This window comes from Schistocerca piceifrons, chromosome 1 (genome assembly GCF_021461385.2).
Source record: "Schistocerca piceifrons isolate TAMUIC-IGC-003096 chromosome 1, iqSchPice1.1, whole genome shotgun sequence".
Lineage (NCBI taxonomy): Eukaryota > Metazoa > Arthropoda > Insecta > Orthoptera > Acrididae > Schistocerca > Schistocerca piceifrons.
In genome coordinates, this window is record NC_060138.1 from 1,118,593,361 (window position 1) to 1,118,604,549 (window position 11,189).

Genomic DNA, 11,189 nt, shown 5'->3' on the forward strand with positions numbered 1-11,189 from the left:
GTCGTTACTGCATACGTTGAGAATTATGCCCTAAGTATTTGAGGAGGATAGATTTCTGTAGCTGATAACTTGCAAGCACACTATTCTGTCCCTAAAATATGAGGTTATGCTGGTGGCGTTTCCTTTGTAGGATTAAAACGAAATATAATTGATCCAATCGTTAATTTCAGAATAACACGATCATATTGAAAGATATTTCTAAATGCACATGAGGAATGATCGTTATATCTGAAATACACATTGCTGTCGAATTAGGCCTAACGCTATTCCCAAGGGATTATAAACACATCAAGAAACACCAAAGTGTCCAAAATTGTTTGCTTTTGAAGAAACTTTTGGAACATGTTTCCTTAGTACTTCCTGCAAATGGAAACCGTATTTACTGCAGAAGCGTTCTTTAACGACGGTAAAATGAGTGCACAACTAGCTGTGACGTCACTGCTACTCTCTTAGCGCACACGACGGGCACAGCGATTGGCTGTGTGTGGCGGTTGGGAGAGAACCTCGCTTGATTCCACGCTAGATTGGCACCCATTACAAGGCCAATAAGATCACAAGAAATTATGCCAAAACACAATCCGCAGAACCCGAAAATACCTAGGTATCACCTTAGGTAGAACACTCTACTATGGAAGACGCTGTGTAAACATTATGCGGAAAGTTACATCGACAAAGAGTATCATCCCCAAGCTAACAGCAACTACATGGGGTTATTGTAGTATTTTTTGGATGATGCTCGGAACTAGCGCTTCATCGCTAAGTTATTGTGTCGCATTTGTGAACCCTATACGAGATGTCGACGGGATCCTCCGACAGTCTCCGAACGCTGCCCTTCCCGCGAAAAACTTTGTCAGACTTGTTCCAATTTGGTATATTGGTTCCCGGTAGGAGGAGCGAAAGTTTTCTCAGTAGCCCGGCAGGCTGCGAGAACGAGCGGATCAGCAGAGAAAGGATTAAGCCTTACGCGGCGCGCAGACGCAGCCCGCTAAGCACACACAACCGCTACTTGCTGCTCGCTACGTCACACGCAGAGGTCCGAGGCCTCGGCGGGGATATCTGGCAGGGCTCCCGTCTTCACACATCCCCCCCCCTCCTTCCCCTCCGCCCCTCCTTTTTTCCCGCGGCTGCCCTTCCTCGCTGGCTCTTCGGCGTGCCGCTCCATCGGGGTGGCCAGATTTATCGGCAGGGTCGCGGCGGGTTTGTTCTTACGCTAATCCCGTCCAAGTTTTTTCCTTCCCTCGCGCCGGCCCGGCTCGCCGCTCTCCTTGTGATTGCTAACTCAATCCCTGGAGCTCACGGCGGTAATCCGCGCCGACAGCGCACGGCTAATTCCATCAAGTGCGCCGCACCAGTTTGCTTGCGTCAAATCCGAAACTTAATTTTGAATGTTGTCTCTGTTCACGTCTTCTTGCGCCCGCGAGGCCTCGTCTTTTCTCTACCTCAATTTTTTTTCCTCTCTCGCCTTCTTTTTACTTTTTTTGCTATTCTATTATCTTTTTTTTTTTTTTTAAATTCCCGCGAGAAACTTCATACACATGGATGTATCGCGATTTGTAAGGAATTAGGCGAATAGATTGGTGGGATTGCTACAGGGGCGACGAAGGAGGGAAGACGCTACATACGGCCAGACTGCTGCTGTCTGCAGTATTAATGCAGCCTTGCCTCCCACCCTCCTTCCGCCACACCACTCCCTCTCTCACTTCCTTCGACGCAGAACGAAGTGCTCTCTTTTCCGCTCCTTTACGCTAACCGTCTCGGGGCAGCCCCGAAACTTTAATATTTCATAAAGGTTCGCGTAGCACGCTAAGGAGTGTGAGGGGTAGCGGAAGGAAAGCCACGGGGAGGGGGGTGTGGAGAGGGGGGGAGGGAGAGAGATGCAGGAACCGCCTACTCCAGCCCGGAAGAGTGTCCTCCGCAAGCGGCAGAGGAACCGGAAAATGTGACAAGAAAAATAATACATTATATATAACATTTCCTTCTACAGAGGAACGGTCCCTTTTCACTCCAGCACCCGTTGTCTTTAATTAAAAAAATCAGATTGCGAGACGCCGTTCGCGGTGGCGACGGCAAGTGGGGGAGGAAACCAATAATCCGCAAGTGTCCCGGATTCCCGGGCACGGAGAAGAGAGAGAGAGAGAGAGAGAGAGACAGAGAGAGAGACTGCAGGCGACCTGAAGGCACGTCACACGGGTTGCATCGCCGAAGTAGCGTAGGCGAAGAGTGCGTGGTTAGGAGGTCGGAACTGTATGAAGTTCGGCGAAGACGTCTCAGCCATTGGGATGAGATTTCTGATCATCCTCCACTAGCATCACCTACACGATACGCAACCTGTTTCCGTCTGACTCATAACGTCTTTCGAATCTGCTCGTTTACAATGATTTTTACGCGCCTTGTTAGTTGCTGAGCCCTTTCAGTCCCAAGACCATGAAAAAATAAATTATTTTTAAAATTATTCACAAAATTTACTTTTATTATCATAGTGAGCTACGAATACAAGGAGAATCTGGCAAAAAGTAAACAATACATTTTTTTAAGGAAATGGCTACACTTTGCAACCACTGCAATGTATAGCTCTCGACCACTAGTCATTTCATGTGATATATTTGGAACCAATTTCGCATTTTTCCTTGACATATTCCCACATCTCTCAAATTTCATGATCCCATAATGCCTACAACAAATTATAGTCCTAAGCTACAAGGAAAATTTATATCAAAAGTACTGACTGTACTAGTTGGTTTCATTTAGAAACCACTTATAAAAGCAGAAGTATAAACTCAAATTTACTTTAAAATAACTTTAGATATGTCCTTTCATTGAGAATGATCTCCACAACATGATCACTACAAAAAGTCACAGCCTCGTACAGTCACATGTAACGTAATCTCCGAACCAACTGTTGCTGCCGGCAAGTGTGGCCGTGCGGTTCTAGGCGCTTCAGTCTGGAACCGCGTGACCGCTACGGTCGCAGGTTCGAATCCTGCCTCGGGCATGGATGTGTGTGATGTCCTTAGGTTAGTTAGGTTTAAGTAGTTCTAAGTTCTAGGGGACTGATGACCTCTGATGTTAAATCCCATAGTGCTCAGAGCCGTTTGAGCCATTTTTGAACCAACTATTTTTACGAGCGCTGTACCTCAGTAAAGCACTAGATGTTTCTCTCTTGCCATAACATCAGTGGTTTCATGCAATAGCCACTGGTACTTCAAAACAAAATCAATGAAATGGTGGTTATGGGCAGGAACCACTGGGGCTCAAAAGGTTAAGAGGCGATTTTACTTTACCATTATGTAAACACTGAGCATGTCTTGTGCCATTGCTTTGTTGGACCACTAAAATCAAGAAATCTTGTTGTTAAACATTACATTTAGTGACGGGCTTCGGGTGTATCCCTTACCAGAAAATCTGCCAAATCACACACAATTGCCATGAAAGTACAAGCTCAACATACACATGACAATAAGGGTAAAAAATATTTGGAAACATTTAGAATTAAGTTAACATATCACATACAGTGCCCTAATACATAGTACTGCGTCACATAATTACATTTTCGGTATCGGTTCTCGACTGACGGTGGTGTGCCGTTTCAGAAACTATTTACTAACGCCTTCTTCCACGTGGCACAATCATACGGTAGTAGCAGACTAGCACATGCAAAGAAGGCATACCTGCCTAGTTTACCTCACTTTGAGGAAGAAATTTCTAACACTAAATTTTTGGAGCTCAGCATTGTATGGTTGTGAAACATGAACAGTAGGAAAACAGGAACAGAAGGAAGTCGAAGCGTTAGAGGTGTGGTGCCAGAGAAGTATGTTGACAATTGATTGGGCTGATAAGCAACAAGGAGATTCTCCAGAGAACTGCCAAAGGAAGAGACACAGAGAACAATGACAAGAAGAAGGTAAATAAAGATAGGAAATATTTTAAGATATCAGCGAATATCCTCAATGATATCAGAGTGAACTGTAGCGGGTAAAAACTGTAGGGAGAGAGAGTGGCATAAACCCAATCATCAGTTGAGGACTCAGGTTGCAAGTGCTACTCTGAGATGCAGGGGTTGGCACACGAGAGGAATTCGTGGTGGGTCACATCAAAGCATTCAGAAGGCTGCTGAGGTGATTCGGTTCTGAGGTACTAGGTATGGACCCATGGTGAAACATCCTTCTTAGCAAGCACGACCGCATGTGCAACTTATCGTCCCACCGCATACGACAAGGGACCATTCGAGGCGCTTGCCAGACTATCGTGCTGGCCATGGATGCTGCTGCGCCTTTTTCAGATCACGTTGAATTTCATGGGCAGTGAACCGCAAAATTACTACTGGTTCACCAAAGGTTATTAATCTCAATCAACACATAAAGTGTAGAGTGGAAGTAGGTGCCAAGGAATAACTCTTGAAATTACACACAATTTTGAGTAAGACTTTTTATTCAAATTTGGTGCAAGACTTTACTATATTTTAAAAAAATCATTTAACAAATAAGTCACAATTTTCAATAGGAAATAACTTTTGAATTATTAAATTATTATAAAAAATTTCACGCCAGTAAAAGACAAGTACAGGCAAGCAATTTAACATATACAACGCGACGCTGTATAATATTTCAAGCTGAGCTAAATTTCAGGTAATTTTCACTCCATTCATTAAATGGCGCAGAATCAAACTAGTCTGCAACATATAAAGACAATCCTGTTTACAAAGTTCTGAAAATAGAAAAACCAAACCGCATGAGTCATGCACACGGGAGACACTCACAGTTAATAACATTAACATTTCCAAAATATATAAAAAGCAAATTCTACAAATTTCTGCCAATTAACTTACGGCAAACACACACGCTCACCAGGTAGAACTTGCGAACTTTTACAACATTCTCCTTTCAAGGCAACAGTTTCTACCCATAATGAAATGGCGAACTTTTGTATGGCAAGTAAACACACTAATAACCAACTACCTGTATAAAACACATAAGCACGTTGAGTAAAAGCCTTAAAAGGTGTTGAATTAGAAAAACAGACAACAGTTTTTGCTAACTAGAAACAATATAAAAAATCCACTACGGCGTACATTAACAACCTTGCTTACCTATAGCCTAATATACATAAAAACAAATTTACGTAAGTTACAGCTTATAGATGAGCAGGAATTCGTTATGCAGTTGACTAATTCTTACCACGAGGCAAAAGGAATTTTTCGTCTTTCTTAGAGTACCATTTACACGTGAGTCTAGTAATAGTAGTTATGGCGAGAGAATGGATCAGGTCTTAGTGCCTTGCATTTTAAACAGTACAGTCATCGGTGCCTTAGACTTTCACAGGCATGGCAGAGGCTAACAGTCGAATAAACCCGTAGGTAAGCTGGGAGTGGAGAGAAGCAATCCGAACCACAGATTTACTCTGACTCCCCCCCCTTTCGTCCTCAAAAGGGGACAAACGGACCACTCTTTCTAATATTACCTTCCCGCGGGTGGGCAGACGAGAAATAACGGCATCAATCAATGAGTGGCGTATGACGAACGTATCAGTTAGGACAGTGCGGAAAAATATGGCGTTAATTGGCTATGGCAGCTGACGACCGACGCGAGTGTCTTTACTAACAGCACGACGTCGCCTGCAGCGCCCCCTTTTAGCTAGTGGCCGTATCGGTTGGACCCTACACGACTAGAAAACCGTAACGTGGTCAGATGAGTACCGAAGGTAGCCTGATGGTAGGGGTCGAATGTTGGGTAGGCTGTACGAAGCCACGGCCCCAGGTTTCCAACAGGCACTGTGCAAGCTATTAGTAGCTCCATAATGGTGCGGACTGTCCACTAGTCCAACCGAACCGATCGGTGACTAGAAAAGGTTACGTTCGCCTACTTGGCGCCCATCGGCAGCGATTCATGGACTTGACGTTCCGAAACAAAACTGTCGTGTCACACGGCCACAACCGTTCGCAGTTGGTTTGAAGAACATTCTGGGCAACCGAAGCGAATGATTTGTCCACCCACATCACCCCACATGAATCCCATTGACCCGATATCAATCCCATCGAACATTTATGGGGCGTAACGAGAGGTCAGTTCGTGCACAAAATCCTTTTCCGGCAACACTTTCGCAATTATGGACGGCTATAGAGGCAGTGTGGCTCAATATTTCTTCAAGGGACTTGCAACGACTTGTTGAGTCGACGCCACGGCCAATTGCAGCACTACACCGGACAAAAGGAGTCCGACACGATATTAGCAGGTACCTCATGACTTTTGTCACCTCATCGTAATTTTGCAAACCCGTTAAGTTCTGCCTCTGTCTTTACTATAAATAATGTTATTGTTATTAGTGAGGTGAAAATTAGTCTTTATTTTTCATTCACTTTTTCATCGCTTATGCACATTTATTTGTGTTTTTTGGCAGTGTTATTATTTTATTTTAATGTTCCTATGTTTTTGCGCCAGTTCTCCAGTGGATCATTGTCTTATGTTGAATAAAGTCGCGCGTTGTGCAGTGTACGTCACTATAATAGGAGACAGTAGCCCACCCCGACGTGTCCAGCGTGTTTGGTTAGATATTTGGAGACGAGGAAACTTTTGGTTTTGGCTGATATGTGGTAATTTGCTTGAGTGGGCGTGATATTCAGTTAATAGCGGGAAACGTTGAGGATTGTTGGTTTCAGTTACCTTCAGACTTGCGTACAATATACGTCAGCGGAGATGTATGACGGTTCCTCCACTTTTATTAGATGAGCACGGTCATTTCTAGTTAGATTAATATTCGATTACGGTCTTGTTTCGTCACAGCGTCCGGCAGCCTACCAAGGACTTGTGGAAACCATTCCAAGCAGAATCGCTGCTGCATCGCGTTCCGAAAGCGAAGTAACATGCACGCTGTTAATAAGATGGGCATGATGTCTTGCCTCGTCAGCGTTGATCATGCCTCTTCTTGGGCTTGTACCATGTCTCTACTTTTTTTTTACAATTCGTAAACATAATGGTCAACGTCTTTATCTATTATATTTTATTTATTTATTTCTTTTCCTGTTTTATTTATTTATTTTTTGTATTCCATCCTTGTGATTGATGGTCTATGGGATTTCCGCCATTCACTTAGGTAATAAAATGAAACACTTGAAACCGTCATTTTCCTATTTTTTTAAATTACGGCCAGTTTCGGTAACTCAGGACATCATCTTCAGGACTGTATGCTTAAACAGTAATAACAACATCAGCAATTCACCAACCATGCAAATACAAAGACAGATTAAAAACACATTATAAATGAAGGACAATACTATATAAGTGAATTTACAGTAATCGTTTGAAAAAACCAAAAGATACATCCATTGTCACATACCTAAAATAGAATCATATATAGTATAGCAAACGAATTTGCACGCTATACGTTGTACAAATGTACCATTTATTGATAAAATCATTAATTAAATACTTCATGATGAAAAATTGGTCAGTTAGATGGCACAATAAATTGCAAAATCCTGAAGTACCAGGCAACAAAAATAACTATAGAAAATGATAGATGTATGAAACAAACTACAACCACATCAGAAATAACTAAGGCAAAGAAATATGCATCTATATCTTGTGACACGTCCTTAGACATTCACTTTATGCATATGACATAAATATGTCCGTAAACGGTTTTCACCTCAACATTTTATAGCTCCGACGAGACATGTAAGTATAGTTATTCTGTCATTTCGATAACTTTAACTACACTGACATTTAAATGTTGGTCAGGCTGTCCTTTTGCATATTTCTTTGATTTACTTTTTTCTGTCGTTTTTGTAGTTTGTTTCCTACATCTATCATTTTCTATCGCTGTTTTTGTAGACTGGCAGCTTACTTTAGGATTTTGCTGTTTAGTGTATCATTATACTGATCAAGTTTTAATCATGGGACATTTAATTAATGATTTTTATCAATAAATAGTACGTTTGTACAATGTATAGAGTGTAAACGCGTTAGCTACGCTATATGTAATTCTATTTTAGGTATGTGACAATGGATGTATCTGTCGGTTTTTATCAGACGATTACTGTAACTTCACTTATTTAGTATTGTCCTTGATTCTTAATGCGTTTTAAATTTTACACTGTATTTGCATCGTTGGAAAGTTGATGACGCTATCGTTACTGTTTAAGCATATAGGCTTGAAGATGGTGTACTGTGTCACCGAGACTGGTTGCAATATAACAGAACAGCATCAGAGCAACGTCTGATGGTGTTTCATTTTACTCTTTATTGTCCCAGTGCCTCAACAGACAAGAGTACCTGAGCCAGTGATAAAGTGCTGCACTCTGCCATTAATCCACCTGTCATCGCCTTTAGTTTTCCTGCCTCCCCCGGATTCGAGCGACGCCCTCCCAGCGCCACGCCTCCAGCTCTCCATTCCCACTGCCACACCTCTGCCCCCCCCCCCCCCCCCTCGCCCCACACAGTAGCAGAGCCGGCCGCCTGTTGTCCCCGGGAGGAGTTTTGGAACCGACGCCAGCGCCGCCGCTCCTCGTGCCATTTTAATTAAATTTGTCATGCATAATTTTCTTTCCGGTTTCTTGCCGCTCGCGGGGCGCTCTTCTTTCCTCTCCCCGTCCCCTCCCCCTTTTTTTCTCTTTTTGTTCTTCCAGACTGCGAGTCGAGCAAAGTCGCTCGTTGGCAGTGTCAGGCTGGGGAATTCTCAGGTGGGCGACGGGGGGCCGCAAGTGGAGAATGCTGCACTGCAATGGCACCGACTGCACTGCACTGCCCTACCACACGGCAGCCGGAGTCGCCGTATCTAGCTAGACCTCGGGCTGTCTCATTCCAACGTGCTGCATTACGAACACACTGAAGACTATACTGAGAATTTTGAGGGTACCTACGCGTGTTTGAGCTACTGAAACAATGCAGTTTATATGTTGCCACACATGTCTCCCATTTGTATATACAGGGCAATTCAGTTGCTCCTACCAAAGGGGTTTTATGCAACCCACAATGGCTTCAACTACCACGTGTAAGATTTTCATGTCCCCTCACTCACTTTATGCAAACTACAGAATAAAGGAACAGGACCATTTTGAAAAAAATTAACGTGGTTAAATTTTATACTGGGATACATTTGTGCTAGATAGAGGCCATTTTTTTTAAATTATTCAAGAAAAATGTACAAAACTACCCTCCAAAATATTAACTCGACAATTGTGCCCTCCAGCAAAGACTTATCTCATTAAAAAATGAAACGACATTATATTTGCTGCAAAAAGGTCCTGTTCATTTCTCCTGTAGGACTAATAGTCTGCACATAGCAGGATGTAAGATGAACATCAACAAAAGTAAAACGAGGATAATGGAATGTAGTCGAATGAACTCGGGTGATGCCGCGAGAATTAGATTAAGAAATGAGACGCTTAAAGTAGTAAATGAGACGCTTAAAGTAGTAAATGAGTTTTGCTATTTGGGGAGCAAAACAACTGATGATGGTCGATGTAAGGAGGATTTAAAATGTAGCCTTTCTGAAGAAGAGAAATTTGTTTAAATCGAGTATAGGTTTAAGCGTCAGGAAGTCGTTTCTGAAAGTATTTGTATGGAGTGTAGCCATGTATGGAAGTGAAACGTGGACGATAAAGAGTTAAGACAAGAAGAGAATAGAAGATTTCGATAAGTGGTGCTACAGAAGAATGCTGAAGACTAGATAGGTAGATCACATAACTAATGAGGAAGTACTGAATAGAATTGGAGAGAAGAGAAATTTGTGGCACAACTTGACTAGAAGAAGGGATCGGTTGGTAGGGCATATTTTGAGGCCTCACGGGATCACTAATTTAGTACTGTAGGGCTGCGTGGAGGGTAAAAATCGTAGAGGGAAACCAAGAGATGAATACACTAAACAGATTCAGAAGGATGTAGGTTGCAGTAGGTACTGGGAGATGAAGAAGCTTGCACAGGATAGGGTAGCATGGAGAGCTGCATCAAACCAGTCTCTGGTCTGAAGACCACAATAACAACAGCAGGCGAGAAAATATGAAGATCTCGCATGTGGTTTTTGAAGGTGTTGCAGGTTGTCTAAAACCCACAGGCTGACAAGTTGAATCACCAAAACCTTGTACCGCAAATACTGTATTATGTCAATGGAAAGTGCGGTTTTCACAGACTCGATTGGTAGTCAGGGATTCGCTTTGTTAGCCAGTCAACAGATTGTAATAATATTTAGAAAGCATATCTTTTATGCAAACATACCCTTCTTTAAATGGAACAAAGAATATTGTCACTAACAAACGAAAAGTGGGGTAAATTAGAATATCAGCGGTGCTTGTTCCATGATTCTAGTGCGATTTGTTTACGAGATATAGTATTTTGAATATGCTCATTCGAATTCTGAAGGTGGCAGGAGTAAAATACAGGGAGTGAAAAGCTAATTATAATTTTTACAGAAAGCACTTATAAGAGCCGAGGGGCACGAAAGGGAAACAATGGTTGTGAAGGGAGTGAGACAGGGTTGTAGCCTATCCCCAGTGTTATTTAATCTGTATATTTGGCAAGCAGTGAAGGAAACACAAGAAAAATTTGGAGCAGTAATTAAAATCCAGGGAGGAGAAATAAAAACCTTGAGGTTTGCTGAAGACATTGTAATTCTGCCAGAGACAGCAAAGGACTTGGAAGAACAAATTATATGAATGGACAGCGTCTTCAAAAGAGGATATAAGATGAACATCAACAAAAGCAAAACGAGGATAATGGAATGAAGTCAAATTAAATCAGGCGACGCTGAGGGAACTTGATTAGGAAACAAGACACTTGAAATAGTAGATAACTTTCGCTTTTTGGGCAGCAAAATAACTGATGAAGGTCGAAGTAGAGAGGAATTAAAATGTACACTGGCGATGGCAAGGAAAGCGTTTCTGAAGAAGAGTAATTTCTTAACATCGAGTATAGATTTAAGTTTCAGAAAGTCTTTTCTAAAAGTATTTGTATGGAGTGTAGCCATGTATGAATGTGAAACATGGACGATAAATAGTTTAGACAAGAAGAGAATAGAAGCTTTCCAAATGTGGTGCTACAGAAGAATGCTGATGATTAGCTAGGTAGATCGCGTGACTAATGAGGAGGTATTGAAGAGAATTCGGGAGAAGAGAAATTTGAGGCACAATTGGACTAGAAGAAGAGATCGGTTGGTAGGACACGTTCTAAGGCGTCAACGGATCACCAATTTAGTGCTGG